This window comes from Engystomops pustulosus, chromosome 6 (genome assembly GCF_040894005.1).
Source record: "Engystomops pustulosus chromosome 6, aEngPut4.maternal, whole genome shotgun sequence".
NCBI classification, from domain to species: Eukaryota; Metazoa; Chordata; class Amphibia; order Anura; family Leptodactylidae; genus Engystomops; species Engystomops pustulosus.
The window spans coordinates 142,169,040-142,185,093 of NC_092416.1; the positions used below are offsets into that span (position 1 = coordinate 142,169,040).

At 41.1% G+C, this 16,054-nt stretch overlaps 1 protein-coding gene across 10 annotated transcripts in view; it reads right to left on the reverse strand.

Annotated features, from left to right (window-relative positions):
* THRA (thyroid hormone receptor alpha) overlaps positions 1 to 16,054 on the reverse strand; it is a 236,801-nt gene that overhangs the window by 94,628 nt on the left and 126,119 nt on the right. For 3 of the 10 annotated variants that reach the window (XM_072111464.1, XM_072111455.1, XM_072111460.1), the window contains exon 1: positions 4,588 to 4,908. The exons of 4 other annotated variants lie outside the window; for them this stretch is intronic. The gene's annotated coding sequence lies outside the window, so the exon portion shown is untranslated. Of the gene's footprint in view, positions 1 to 4,231; positions 4,363 to 4,587; positions 4,909 to 16,054 lie in introns of those variants that run through there. 3 more of the 10 variants (XM_072111465.1, XM_072111463.1, XM_072111461.1) reach the window with 2 other exon arrangements.

Here is a 16,054-nt window from a genome sequence, read left to right on the forward strand (position 1 = left end):
TAGCATGATTTGAACAGTTGATTTTACAAGTAATGAGACCATGGATAACAAGTATAAGAAGATCACCACAGTCACTGTGCTTGCAGCTATGAGTAAGTGCTCTGGGTTTATCATGGTTGATTTTGATGGTAGATTTCCTTTAAGCTTCTCTTGCTGATCTACACTGATCAAATACACATCAATGCCTGACACGGATCAGGAGGACTTTCCACATTGCCAGATTTGGTCCAGATATGCAGCCATCACATTCGCTGCACAAGTCAAGTATATCAGAAGAGCTTAAAGGTCCCCCTTTAAGGTCTACAGGTGACTGTGTACTTGAAAAAATAACCACTTAGTCCACTATTGCTACTTTCCATCACATTGAAGAACAAAAAACATTTCCCTTATACATGTATGGCAGCGAGTGGCTATGATAATAGGTATGATATGACAATAGGCTCATCATGCATTGGCTTCCTAGATCTTACACCTTAGATCATAATATTTGATTTGTGATTTCTTAGGAAGATAATGAATCTTCTGAGAAAAGGAATTCTCCCTTTGGAGCACCTTGACTCTTAAGGGATCAATGGTAGTTTGTTACCTTTTCCCCTAGCACATGACACAGTTGCTTACTCTCATACTATAGCTATTTATAAGGGGAATACAAGCTCGGGGACCATGAAATTGCTAAGAAATGACAGTAAGCAATTGAATGGCACATTACATCACGAGTTTGTTCAGCGACTTCATCCTTTCTAGTTATCGATCTGTCTCATATGACCGTCAGTTGATTAACATGGTGGAAAATATTGTCCCGACAGATCTATTTTTGCTCGCTGTAGTAATAAGGGCGAATCTTCGAAAACGTGACATGGGGCAAGAGCCAAAAGCATAAGAATAATCCAACTCTTTTATAACCTTTCAGGTTTTTTAGTTTCAGGAGTGGAATAATATGTCAAGGCCACACTAGTATTGAGTACGGGGCACAATACCTCCCCGGCCAGATGTTACATGCCAAACAATGGGATTTCTGAAAACTCATCCACATTCTTGAACCCCAGCTTAACTTTTTTTTCAGCAACCACAACCTGTTGCTCCGATGCCTCCTTAAAAACCTGCAGCCAGATGGTGAATGGATGTGTATGATTTTATTTTTTAAATTAACCCCTTAATGACCAGGCTCTTCATTTTTGTGGTTTAATTTTCCACTCCCCACCGTCAAAAATCTACAACTTTTTTTATTTTCCCAAGTAAAGAGCTGTATAAGGGCTTGTTTTCTGCACAACAAATTGTACTTCATAGTGACGGTATTTAATATTCCATTCCATGTACTGGGAAGCGGGAAAAAAACTCCAAATGTAGGAAAATAATGAAGAAATGCATTTGCACCATTTTCTTGTGGGCTTGGATTTTACAAAAAAAAAAATCTTCATTTTGCCATCTTCTGTTGCTAATAACTTTTTCATACTTTGGTGTACAGAGCTGAGGGTGGTGTCATTTTTTGGGACTTTTGACAATGTTTTCAATGCTTCTATTTTGAGGACTGTACAGCCTTTTGATCACTTTAATTGAAGTTTTTATGCTTTTCAAAATGGCAAAAAAGTGTCATTTTTGACTTCGGTCACTATTTTTGGTTACGCCAGAAATAACCATTATTTTATTTTGATAGATCGGACATTTTGGGACATGTTTACAATTTTTACAGTTTATTTATATTTATATCACTCCTAGGGAAAGGTGGGTGAATTTTTAGCAATTTTCAGACTTCCTAGGGTACTTTAACCATAGGTTGTCTGATTGATCCTACAATACTACAGTATATGGGGATTTTACACTTCATCTATTACAAAGTGCAAATCACACACGTAATAGAAGAGTTAAAATCAGGTCTTTAAATGACCTGAGGTTGTCATGGTAACGGATTGCCGGCCCCCAATGACTTCACAGTGGGCGGCGATTGAATCCAAGATGGTGGTACCCATGTGCCGCCGGGATTTAAATGCCCGTGAACACTCTCTATACACCTGCAGTCAGCATGTGACGTAAAGATATATATCACGTCAGTAAAGAGTTAATATTGCATTTGAAAAACTTCCCATTTCTAAAACTGTGGCCTGTCCTAACCATTCCTTACCAAGTGACATGAGAAAGAAAGTAAAAGCCACAATTGTTTTTATATTTCCACAATTCTGGTTTCTTTTATACAAACATTTCCTGAAAATGTTTCTTTAAAAGAAAATTCAGCTGTGATCAAACTTCATGTTAATACACGTGGTTTTTTATTGTGGTTGTGCCGTAACACAAAACACAAAATGTTACCATGGCTTATTGTGGGATGTTTAACTTTATTTGGTATAATTACAAATACATAACAAAAGGGTGCAGGTAGGCGCCAAACCAAAGAAAAGTCATTACTGGAAGCAATGAGCAATGAGAGTACATCTAAGAAATTAAAATTTAGTGGACCACAACTCAGTTTTATATAACTAGCATCATCTAGTTCACCGCACTGAAGTCAAATTCATACTATATGTTCATTAAGCCTTGAAAGTTAAAAAAAAAAATGGAGATAAAATATAAATTATTTCATTAAAATGGAATCTGATACAACTCTTTCCATTCCATTTTTTACTGTACTAACAATCCAATAAAGTAGAAAAAAATGTAACAAATTCCTTCTATCACTTTAAAAACAAAAAAAAAAATAGTTCATACAGACTGGATATGGCCTGCGGACCGTACACCGCACACAGGCCTAGATAGGCCTCTCAGACTTGTCTCCTATAGGCCACCATAGAGCTGTGAAAGTTATAGTACAACAGGGGTGCAAGGAGACATCAGCAATGGATGTCACAGGCTCGTTATTAATATTATAAGATGTATTAGCAGCGATCATTCTAGAAAGGAAAACTTGCGTAGGACGGCACACTCATATGCACATGTGCACACAAGGTCCCGACGCTGTGTGTCTCACATACTACAAGATATTCTTTCTTATTCAGCCTCTCTTTTAGGGACTCTCTGGGACCTTCCGGCACTTTTTCCTGCGCCAGAAAGATCCACACCCCCTTCTCTGAACATAACACACAAATCACGACAGCTGCCTGCGTGACAGAGTGCCAACACCACTTCAAAGGCCACCTGCAGGACGCACTAACATGTGGGGCCAAGAAGACCGGCCACGCAATAAACAGTGACCTACCCCGGAGACGACAAACAAAGAAAACCAACGCCGCATGTCTATATGTACATCTATAGGTGCCCAGGAACACGTGATAGCAGGACGGCTCCTGCTGCTCAACTCTGCAGCACAGACATGGCTGTGGAACAAAAAAAGACGTAAGCAAGTGTGAAAATGAAAAAAAATATATATAGAAAATTCAGCAGCAGACAAAAAGATAGAACACATAAAACCGAGGATGTAGCGGGATATATGCACAACACCAGAGGGCATGGTAGGGTTAAAATCGGAGGCATGGGGATGGCGCTGAGGGGTGTCACTGGGAGAAAGCAATCCTGGCACACGCCACCGAGAAGCCAAGCTCTGGCATGGAGGCCCGAAGCTTGTGTAATAGTAGTTAAAACAACATATGGCTTTGCTAACCCGTTCTGACACATGGAAATGGGGGGATCCTGAAGTCTTTTCATCGTGTATATACAGACATAAGACATAAAGAATATGACGCAGACAGGGGGGAAATCTGCATTCTCACATTAATTTGATCAGGGTTTTACCCCGATAAGAGTTACACTAAATACCATTGACTTGTACAGAACTTGCCACTGATACTAGAACTATATAAACATAGGCAGTGGCGCTGTACGGCTAATGTTCCACATCACGCAGATTAAAAAATGTAGGGGCGGCAACCATTAAATCAGTAGATTTGTTGGGGGTAGAGGTTAGATCCGCAGCCGTTCCTTCCTTCCTATAGCTGCACACAAGTAATGCACTAGTCTGGAGTGCCTTATTGCAAGTCAAGGGGGAGAGGAGGACACGGCCTATGCACTGTCAGCATTCACAGGGAGTTAACCACTTCTCCACCTCAGCCACAAGCAGCCTTGAACAACCTTGCTGAGATATCACACAGTAAACAGACACAGGCAGGCCTTGTATGTATGGAATAGAACCAGAACTATATACTATATCTAAATGAAGTGCTCGGGGCGAAGAGCATGTGGTTTGACACCCCAAAAATATGTCCCCACCCCCGTAAAAACCTCCTCCAAACACATACGCAATTACCTTTAAAAAGATACGAATGAAGTCTACTCGGTGGGACAAGAAGGACGCCTTATAAAATGTCGTAGGTGGCTGCTCCCCCTCAATCCCCCATAAATTTAGTCTGGAAATATTCTCAGGGGGGTGCGGATTGTTTATGACCAGACTCTGAGGGAAGCAGCAAACAGGCCATGGCACCCCCTTTTCTTTCGTACAATCCACCATGCCTCACGCCCCTTCTTGCAACACATTTTAGGCCTTCCTCTTCAGCAACAGAAGGGTTAAACAGGTAGGGCTATGAAGACATGACCTTATTACAGTAAACAGCTATACATGACACAGCCACAGACCCCCATGTGCAAGTCTAAAGGATCACTCACCTCAAGCCTCAAGACTTAGATCCTCCTCTTCTGTGAGACTGGAAGGGAGTGCAAGCCACTTGGGAACCAGAAAAAAAACGCAAAATTATGTGTGTGCAAAGAAGAATATCTGGAAGAGGGGTGCAGGGTTCCTGATCCCCTAATTCTCCCCTTAGCCCCAGATCTTGAGTGGAAAGCAAGTGACAGTCTGTGAATCCCAGTATGATAAGCTGAAGTTTCTTTTTAAAAGGGGTGGGGGGTTTATTCCTGTCTGTCTGTCTCTTTCTTCTCTTCCCTCCGTGTGTCAGGAATACAGACAGAGAGGAAAGAGGAAAAAAAATCTAGTTATACTCAGCTCCTCCCTCTCTATCTGTGTATCATATCCTTTAAATACAGTATGGCTGCTATACAGCTCCCCCTGGAGGTCTCAGAGTCTATAGCACCCGTTCTTCTATTAGAGGAGTGCTAGCTGTGTGCTCTAAAAGTGCAGGGTACAGCACATGTGCCACACTAAGACCCCAGCATCTCCCTATAGTGACTGACCATAGCATCCGAAAGACTGGAGCAAGAGCGGAATCAATGTAATAGATGGAACATACAGTACGTGTAGATGAAGAAATACACAGGACTATAATGAAGCTTTCATTGTGTAACAACACTGAATCATGGAGGATTAATTAGGAATTTTGCAACAGATCTCCACATCACAGGAAAAACAAGTCTCTACAAAATCGTTCGCCATTATTCACCACGAAACCATTTCATCAAGAATAATTTTCCTCCAAAACAACTACGAACCTGGCGCGTCATGGCAAAGTGGTTCCGAAACTACTGCTTTCTGTACTGTATACCTGTATGAAGTGGCTGCACCACACACTGCTTCCAGGTGTACACTCATCCTCATAGGTTGTCACCCTGCTGCCTCATGGTCCTGGAGCCATGAGAAATAGGGTCACTGTACTCCATTATACTGAGAGAGCTGGGGTCAACATCCAAATTCAAAGGTCATTTGCGGAATAGAAAGATGGAACAAAAACAAGTTACTAGAATATTCTATGGAGCAAATGGCAAGGGTCAGGATTAAACTTAATTCCTTGGGGTCATTAACCATAAATTTTCAACTTTTCCACTCACCTAGTAAAGTTTCGTGCGCCAGAGATTTTGTGTTGCGTCTGATATATCTTTAGTAGTGTTGAGCAAACCCGAATTGCAATTCGGGTCCATGTTATACATTGCCGGTGTGAGTCTCCTGAACCAGAACTTTAGTCAGAAGTTTGGGTCTGGCTCTCCTGCCTGTTAGTAACACTCATGATCAATGCTGGAGGTCTTAAGTTGCTGGCGGCAAGACTAGGGCCATATCGGTCACCTACCCCCTCAGCCCATGTCCTGCTACCCCTTCCCTCTCCTTACCAAGCCCCCAGCTTCCCTTCCCATTTCTGGTCTTGTCTTGTTGTTTGTAGAAATGTATACTGTTTATTGTTGTGTAATATGCTGTATCATAATGCAACTTCTAATAAAAACCCATGTTGAACCTCGTTGCTCCTCAATGACATCACAGGGAGCAGTGATCCTATGGAAAATGGTGGCACACACATGCCGTAGCTATATGACTGACAACGCACACATCACCTGCAGTTAAATACTGATTTAACAATCACGCTGTTCCAGCGCCAGCATTGTTTGTGGGTTTTACCAGTTGGGGTTCGGTTTAGTACCCGGACCTGAACCCCCTAACAGAATTTTGAGGTTCAGGTTCAGCTAAACTTTCTTTGGTCCACTCATCCCTAATCCAGAGAATCCAGGTGTGAATGTATGAAAAAGTGTTAATTTTAATGCAAATTGCAGTAAAAAGTTTGCAACATTTTTGCAACTTTTTGGTAAAAATGTCGCACAAACTGATAGACTCAGCTCCAAATATATCACCCATAAATCAAACAAATCTAAAACCCGCACAAGCCTAATAAAAAAAACACACGTCAAGACTAAAGATACTGGGGCACACTTATCAAAAACAGTGCAGACTGTTCTATGAGCAGTTTGCCTGGGTAGTGTGCAGTATGTGTCAGATTCATGAATTGTGGTGCCCGTTAACATGGGGGTGTGCACACACTCCTGCAGGACTTTGCATGATAAATGTGGCGCAGGTTTTGACTGTGCACCGCAACACCCCCTTCAGTGCAGAACTTTGTGTTGCGTTGGGTATAGTGCAGCTGCGCCACAAACGAGTTGCGTGCAACACATATGTGGCACTGACACTTTTAAAATACTATGTACTATACTAAAATACTAATATTTTAAAATGTGCAAGCCGTTTGCACATAAAAGAACATGCAGAGTCTGACTGAGAATTGGCCAAGCTCCTTAGTAAATTTGCCCCATTATACGGATGCTATAATAGGGTCATAAAAAAATAATATAACATATATTTATATGTGAAGTGAAGAAAACATAATATTGTGACAATAGCATCTATGGGGTGGAATGTGAACAGACAGTTCTCAGTTAGTAGCAGGGAAAAAGGGAAAGTATAAAGTTTTCAGAAACTAAGATAAGAAGTTGAACTTGGGTCAAAGTATCTGCAAAACAGCAGGTATTGTGGAGTATTCTGATGTTAGAAGCTACAGTAGAATGGTGACTAGTGACCCAGTCATAGGGTAATAGATACTAATTGCAAAGGCTAGCCAGCCCGGTCCAATGCCACAGAAACCCTGCTGCAACATTTTCAGGTTATGCCCTATCCTTAGGGGATAAGAAGCTTCTAGGACCCCTACTGATCACAAGAACAAGACCCCCAGCAATCCAGAGAAGGGATGTTTCGTTGTCACTAATGGAGTGGAGTTCAGGACAAGCTCTGAGCTCGACAGAGCACAGCGCTTACCTATGTTTTGCACTCAAATAGATAGTGAATGTGAATGCTACAGATAGGCGAGCACTGTGCTCAGCAATTTCTGATCCTCCCATATTTTTGAATGGAGCGGCAAAACACATGCTTAACCTGCAACTCCATACATTAGTGAGAGTTGCTTGAGTATGCTTGTCTACCTGATTTGCTTGCTGTGCTCTTTACAAGCTGTCTGTTACCTTAGTTCTTTTTTACCTTTGATATATATTCCCCTAAGAAAAATTAATTCTCCATGATACCTCAAGCATAGTTGGAACACAAAGGAAATCTACCATCAAAATCATCATGATAAACCAGGGACACTTACTCATAGATCCAGGCACTGAGATTGTGGCAATCTTCTTATATTTATTAAACATGGCCTCCATCCTTCTAAAATCAGCTTTTAAAATTATGCTAATGAGACAGAAGCTATCTATAGGCATTACCAGAGCCCCTCCGAAGGATGTACCAGAGGAAGAATGCAAGCCACTGGAGGCAGTGTCATTCTATGATCCATGTTTTGCTGGTAAAACCTGGTTCATGGGATTCATGTTGGAGGCTATTTTGCCATATGACACTAAATGGGGCAAATCAAATATTCTTCTTTATGCCTCAATATATTTCTTATTAGTACCAGATTTTACCATATTAAACTACTATCCCCCTCAGGTAGGGTATGAAATGTTGCTTCTAGAATTCCCAAGGGATCTTGTCCATTAGTTCATTAAAAAAAACTCCTCCAAAGTCATGTGAAAATTAGCAGGGAAGAGTCATATTGTACCGTAGGTGAGTCATGTTTAGAGGCTGTACTTTTGATAAATTTGGGCCATAGTTGGAAATGCGAGCTGCAAATAAAAAAAATCAATGCCTTTTTTTCTAACTATCTCTGCTTTTGTAACTCAAAGAATCACAAGCCTCATGCAATCTGAAAAATGAGATTCTTATCTTTAATGTTTCTAGATACTACAGAACTGGAGATAGAGGCATCTGAAGTTACACCAAACATGACTCATCTCAGGCAAAATATGACTCTTCTCTGCTGATTTTCGCGTGACTTTAGAGGAGAGGTTAACTCCTTCACAACTGCCATACAAGTATATATGTTCTATGTGCACACGCAGCGTGCGCAACGTATATATACACAGTGTCAAACTTTAAACAAATCTTCAGAACTGTGGCACCTAGAATCTAGGCCATATAGACTAGGCCATGTGGAGGGTCAACTGAGCCTAGGCCATGTGACAGGACAAGTGAGCCTAGGCCATGTGACAGGACAACTGAACCTAGGCCATGTGGCAGACACATGTTACGCACCTCCATATTGAAAACCTCCAGTCAAAGCCTAATAGGGCTGTGTGCTTAAACTAAAGAGTGAAGTGTAATGTTCATTCAAGGCTACTGCAATTATCTCTGTGCTAAAAAGCTGTGAGTAAGGACAACATTGAACCCATACACAATAAAAGTACGTTCAGACTGGCAGCAATTATCTGCAATCACTGCCATGACTGAATGGGAATCACGTTTGCCATTATACTTAGTAGACATTTGGCCTTTTAGTTATTCCACTTAGCAGCAAATGATGAGACTGCTTGAAATAAAGATGAGGAGCGACCTATAAAACTTTTTATACATGTATGATAAATTCTCTAAATCTTCATTTATCAGCATTGATAATGAAGAGGGGCCTCTGTAGAATGGCTAGTATTACAGTACAGACCGTTTCCGGTGTTTAGGGTTCTGGCTCAGACCCCCAGTGATGGCACTTTTCATGTCATTTTTTTTTTTTTTGCAGGAAAATATACCTGCAAGCACTTATTATAATAATAATAATTTCTTTATATAGCGCACAAAGATTATGCAGCGCTGCACAGAGCTTTCAACATTGGTCCCTGTCCCCAATGGAGGTCACAATCTAATCCACCTACCAGTATGTTTGTTTTGGACTGTGGGAGGAAACCAGAGGACCTGGAGGAATGCCACGCAAACAAGGAGAAAACATACAAACTCTTTGGAGATGTTGACCAACGCTGCAAGGCTGTAATGCTAACCACTACCCCACTGTGCTGCCCCTATTTCAGAATCAAGTCTTCATCTACACATTTTGACAAATTACAGGGATTTACGAGATTCAGTATTTTGATGGCTGCCCTTAGAGGCCACCAATATAATGCTGCTGGGTGTCTGTTGAGTTGTTTGCTGACTCTTCAGTGTTCACCCTGCACACTTTTTACATAATAGTGACCTGGTCCCATTCACTTAAATATGATAAAGCTGCAATACTCTTCTCAGCCACTGTTGTGTAGATAACAAGGAGTAGACAATGAAGGGAACAAACTGCTCACACACAAGCTCAAATGCCTTTTAAAGTGCTGACCCCTGCAGTCTCACTGTGCTTGAATTGTGTTTTCAATCTAGTCCCCCCAAAGGGTGCAATCAGAAGTGGTGTTTTTGGGTGCAATTTTAAACTCATCCCTGAAAGGTTTGCATTTTACATGTTATGATACGTTTGGCTGGTTGAAAGCATTTTCATAGTTGCTGGAAGTGTAAGCAGCTGTGATAACATTGGGATACAGCTGCAACACTTCCAGCAAAAAAAAAAAAACGTTTTCAAACCGGCCAAATGCATGATATTATGTAAAACGCATCCAAAAGACGCCACGTGGGAGTGTACCCGAATGGATATGGGTTTATATTTAAACACTTGCGTTTGTTAGTAACAACATATATTTTGCAGGTTATATGCAGAGCGTGTGTTGCTACTTAAAGAATACAAGCGTTGAATTGTGCTTTGTGTGTTGATGCAGCCTGAGAGTCAGAAATCTAATATTGATGGTCTTTAATAACCTTAACCCTGATACGTGTTATCCATGGCCTTCTTACTTCTAAAATCAACTTTTAAAATTATGCTAATGATCCCAAAAGGTAGTTGGGGTGTTACCAGAGCCACTCCTTGCTGTAGCTTCACAGGCTGTTACACTGTTACCCCTCCCACTGTGTGTTTAAACTCCCTCGGCTACTGTGACATTACAGCAGGCAGCTGGAGGGGGGAAGTTCTGAGGGAGCAGAGGGGGAGACAATGTAACAACTTGTGAAACTACATCATGGAGAATAGAATAGAATACCTTTTATTATCCCCATAGGGCAGTGATGGCGAACCTTTTAGAGACCGAGTGCCCAAACTTCAACAAAGACCCACTTATTTATCGCAAAGCGCCAACACAGAAATGTAATTTGTGATTTATACTCCCTTCTCTGTCACAGTTTTCATTGATACCAGCACCTGAGGCACCAATAAAGCAGAAAATAGTCCCAGGTAGAGCTGTCACTTTAAAATAGCTCTGTGCACAGCAAGTCCTGGGCTGTCTGGGACTGCAGGAAGATACCTGGAGTCATCTCTGGTGATGGCCTGAGTGCCCACAGAAAGGGCTCCGAGTGCCACCTCTGGCACCAGTGCCATAGGTTAGCCATCACTGCCATAGGGGAAAGTAGTAGTGTCACAAAGTCACACACATATAAAAACGAAATAAATAAAATTAATAAACTTTAAAAAAAGCATTAAACACAATAAAAATATATCACTCTGTGCTTCCCCTTGTATTGGCCAGTCCTATCACTAAAGGGATAAAAGAGGATATAAAACTATTTGTCCTGCATTTTAATTGGAGGAACCTATCACTGAAGGTGCTACACTGCCCAATCAGAATAGCGTGCAAGGGATTAGATTTATTGTTTAAAATCTCTGGTAGCACACTCGGGAGCCCTTCAGGTTCCTTAGCATAATTTTACAGGTTGATTTTAGGTGGAAGGAGGCAATGTATAACAGATATTAGAAGTTTACCACAGTTACAGTGCCTGGTTCTATGGATCTTTCGTGCCCCTGATTTATCATGATTCATTTTGATGGTAGATTTCCTTTAATAATTTGTTTTATCCACAGTAGTATTCTCTGCTGGTTCCTTTCTCCAGTTCGCTTTAGTGAAAAGTGCCCTTACATCTGCCACAATCTCTCCACCAGGAAGAGGGAATGGGTGGTGCGACTTCCAGCAATGCTGCACTTATAGCATGCACAATATTATTGCCATAAGTGCTAATACTGGAAATCCTTGGAATACACATATATTACAGGTGCAGTGAGCAGTGTTTTTCCGCCGTTGTCTCTGAAAGAAGCAAAAAATTCATCTGTTTTTCTGTTTACAGGAACAAAAGGTTAAGCTTATCCAAATTCCTGTCAGTAACGACGGGCACTTCCTTTTCACTTCCTCTAGAATTGGGTACTTAGTGCACAAAAGAAATAGAGTTCCTTATCAGCTGCGGAGAGCATCAGGACAAATTACAGCTAAATAAATCCTGTAAGCCAAGTCTTTCCAAAATTTATTTTGGTGCAAGTGTATTTGTCATACAGACTTAACAAGTGTATTCCCACTCATAACTAGATACAAGGTGTCAGTAGGAAAGTGAATTGAGTGCTACAGGCACATATATCCTAAGTCCCATTTTGGCTACCTCTTAGCAATGATAACATTGTTGATGATAACAGAAATTGCAAACTTCAGGTAGGATCTATAATGTTGACCAGGACTTGTGACTAGCAGAAAGTACTATCACTGCTCAGGCTAAACGTGACAATGGATCTACACTAGGGTGAGGACATCTGGTATTGTCTCCCATGTAGGTCATATCCATTGCTAATAAGCAACATAATTGGGCCACTGCTTAGATGAAAAGAACTAGCTGTGCCAATTAACCCACCCAAAATAAATATTTTATTAAAAACTATGATAAAAAAAATAATTGCCTTCAAACCTAAATGGTTCCTTTCCATGCCTGCAATGTTAAAAAAATCAGTTTGTACACTTATATGCAACTCACCTTATGTGAGTCCAATGAGGCCCTGCATATTCAGTGGTTACTTACACTGCCCTGCCTCCTTGTTCCTGATTGACAGGTCTCACTGCTACAGAACATGCTGCTGTCTGGAACACTGAGAATGTTCACTTAGTTTCATATGACCAGGGTCATATCATCTAAAGTCCTGTTACATTTGCACAGTCTACCCCATGTATGTATCTGATCACATGAAATCGCAGCAGCCTCCAGGGAGGATAGGGAGGAGCAGATGTCCATGAAGGCACGCTGTGATCATGCCATGGTAGACGTTGCAAACGTAACCATTTTTTTTAAGGCTAAAGTCATCAAATGGGAAGGTGGATGAAATTTTGGAAGCCAAACCTGGTGTGGATCATAAAGGCGGAGATGCTATAAATGTAAAATAATATTTTCCCTTCTTTTCCTCCACTCCTACCTTTTGTCTTCATAAATCCTGAATACGTGTCCTTACCCAAATACTAGTTAGGTATTGACTTCTATAAACTTCTAGTATGATAACACAATCCATGGATCTCTGTATTGTTCCTATTATCGGAAGCCCAAGGGTTATATGTGTCTCTCTTTAACTATTGTTGGGGAACACTGCCTACCTACACACTTTCGACAATACCCAAGCAATATGAATGGGAGTGCCTTCTGCATATGGAGATACTGCATAATGCAATTGTAGTATTTCTAACAAGCCATGAAAACATTCAAGATGGATTTCACACAAATAAAAAGCTTAATAGGGTACTAGTGGATCCTAACAACAGCCATATGTCCATTGCACAGTTTCCATGATATTCCCAGTAAAATCCATATGCTAATGAAGCAGTTAGTGCGCCAAGGCCGTGTCCTCAGGAAATAATTTTCAGTGTCTCCTTGCTTCCCACAAATCCCTGCTCATTTGATGGAGAGGGTAGTGGTCCAAGTAGGAATATCAGTGCTAGGAGGACATGTCATTTCAGTTGAAGTGTCTCATTAGCAAATGGATTAAATTGGGAAATTCTCAGAAATGCATAATGTAGAGAAATAATTCATTTATTATTGAAATCATAGTTTGTTCCTTCATGAGGCTTGTGGAGGTGGTACACTCCCATTAAAAGTTTATGCTTGACAGATGAATTCCGAGAGAACCTTATGTCATTTTTGGAATTTAATATTTATACTATTTCCGCCTATCATTTTTTATTCTATCATTGAGTTTAGGAGCACTATATGCACCAACGTGAGCCACTCTTCTCACCTACCAACATATTACAAAATGAAACAGTAGAAAGAAAACACGGCGTAAAAGAATATTCATGGAAATATACTGTTATCAATATAGAATGATTAGCACTGTTAGTGCTGATGAAAGATTGTGTAGGGAGACAACCCAAACTAGTAGCACTCATTTGTCAATTTATCCTTAAAATCCCTAGAGGATCAACCAACACAGAGTTATACGAAAATTTGATCTACATTTTATGTGTAGCGCATTGCAATAGGGGAGACGGGGCCTCGGGATAACTTTATATATGGAGAGAGTGAGGCTGGGAAATGAACATACACAGTATTACTATAAATAGCTGAGTCAATATGAACTATTTTTCGATCAAGTCAGAAAGTCTGGACCCTGACAGCCTAATAGACTCTAATTTAACTACCAATAAAAAAACTAACAGACTATAGAATAAATTCTGTAGTCTCTGACCATAGACAACACAAAACCTGTTCCTTACACGTATAGCAATGAGATATCTATAGAATCATCACGTCTGCACCTACCACCCAGGACATCAATGGGATCACCTTCTTATAACCATGAGACAGCAGACAACTAAATACTTTAATGAGATCATGTTCTTAAAGGTCAAGAATCACTCTCTTATATACATCAACTGCCCAACACACCTTAATAGGATCACCCTATTATGTCAGGGGCATCCTCTTACCAAGCAGCCCCTTGACATTAATGAGATTCACCAAGTCACATAAGTACAGTCCATGCAGACAATAACATGAGCAGGACCTGGTGCTACTTCAGAAAAGACTGGACAGCAAGAGGATTAGGCTTTCTAATACATGTAATAAGTGTGTACGAGGTGAATGTCAAAGGGTCTATATACAGCAGCCAAAGAAAGTAACTAACTAACTAAAACAAGGATAACCCCGGTTACGTAAGGCTCATTCCACACTAATGTTCCTTTCCGTTAAAAGTAGAGAATAAAGTATTAGCAGAGGTTAAACGTATCACTTAAAAATTCCATTGACATCAATGTAAATTTTATGTCATCCTTTACGTTCCGTTTAGGCTGGGATCCGTTATCCATGTGTTTTTTTGGACAGAAAATATGACGGGTGCTGCAGTACTTTTCCTCCGTTTGAGAAAAATGCACGGCTATCTGATCCATGCCAAACTGACCATAACAGGTGACATATAATTTACACTGATGTCAATGGAATATTTAACTGATAGGTTGAACCCCCGTTAATCTTCCCTACTTTACTTTTTTAACGGAAGGAGGGAATGGTAGAGTGATTTTAGCATAAGTTGTGTGGCTCTTATTCCTCTTAGCATGTTCTAATTTTTACAATCTTCATTGTGTCCACAATACCCGTGGTCACCAAACGTTTTGTATTCGGGGAATGGCTGCACCCAAATTTTTCTTCCAGGGACCGGAACCATGGCCCCCCCCCCCTTTTTATATAGAAGTCAGCCTGAGAATAAGATGAGGCACCTAAATTTACATCAAAATAAAGTGGGAAAATTATTGACTTGAGTATAAGCCTAGTGTAGGAAATGCAGCCGCTACTCATTGACTAAATGTTCACCAGCCTCCCCTCATTAAATAAATGTTCAATGCAGAGCCCCCTCAAAAATGCACAGACCCCAATAGTAATGTCCCCTGCCAAGCCCCCATAGTAATGTCCCCATCACAGCCCCCATAGTGAAGTCACCTGCGCAGCCCCAATAATAATGCCCCCTGCCCAGTCCTCATAGTAACGTTCCTATCACAGCTCCCCATAGTAATGTCCCCTGCCCAGCCGCCATAGAAATGTCCCCAGTGCAGCCCCCATAGCAATGTCCCCTGCCCAGCCCCCATAGTAATGTCCCCATGGCAGCCCCCAAAGTATTGTCCTCATGGAAGCCCCCAAAGTAATGTCCTCAAGGCAGCTCCAATAGAAATGTCCCCATGGCAGCCCCCGTAGTAATGTCCCCAAGTGATTGGTTGTATATAGGAGTATATGACACAACTTGAACTACGGAGAGAGAAAGAGAAAGTTCTGCAGAATTGCAGACGATGATGGAGAGACTGACTGGGAATAGGGGAGACTTTCCATCCCACTTTTCTTCGCAGGAGACGTCTGCATAAGTGATGGGTAGTTCACAAATGAGCCGGCTCTAATCACTGTCTCTTTCAGATGAACAACAGGAGTCAACAGCTCAGTTAACAGTTAATTGGGTAATCACACCCCTTTTAACCTGATAAAATAGGATTAAAAGTGGTGTGGAGAGGGGTGACTGACTACACTGCTGCTGCCTACATTTCTGGAAGCCAAAAGAGACAGCTCTTTTTAGTAATCTGAGCCTAATAATCCACCTTACTAAAAAAGAATGATTTTCCATTCAGAGAGTGCCACAGGCACAAGAATCTCCTGCTAGCTACCCAGAGCTACACATAACCTCACCCTCGATCCAGAGTAAGTAGGGACCAGCAGCCCCTCCACTCCAGCAGTAAGAATCTGTTG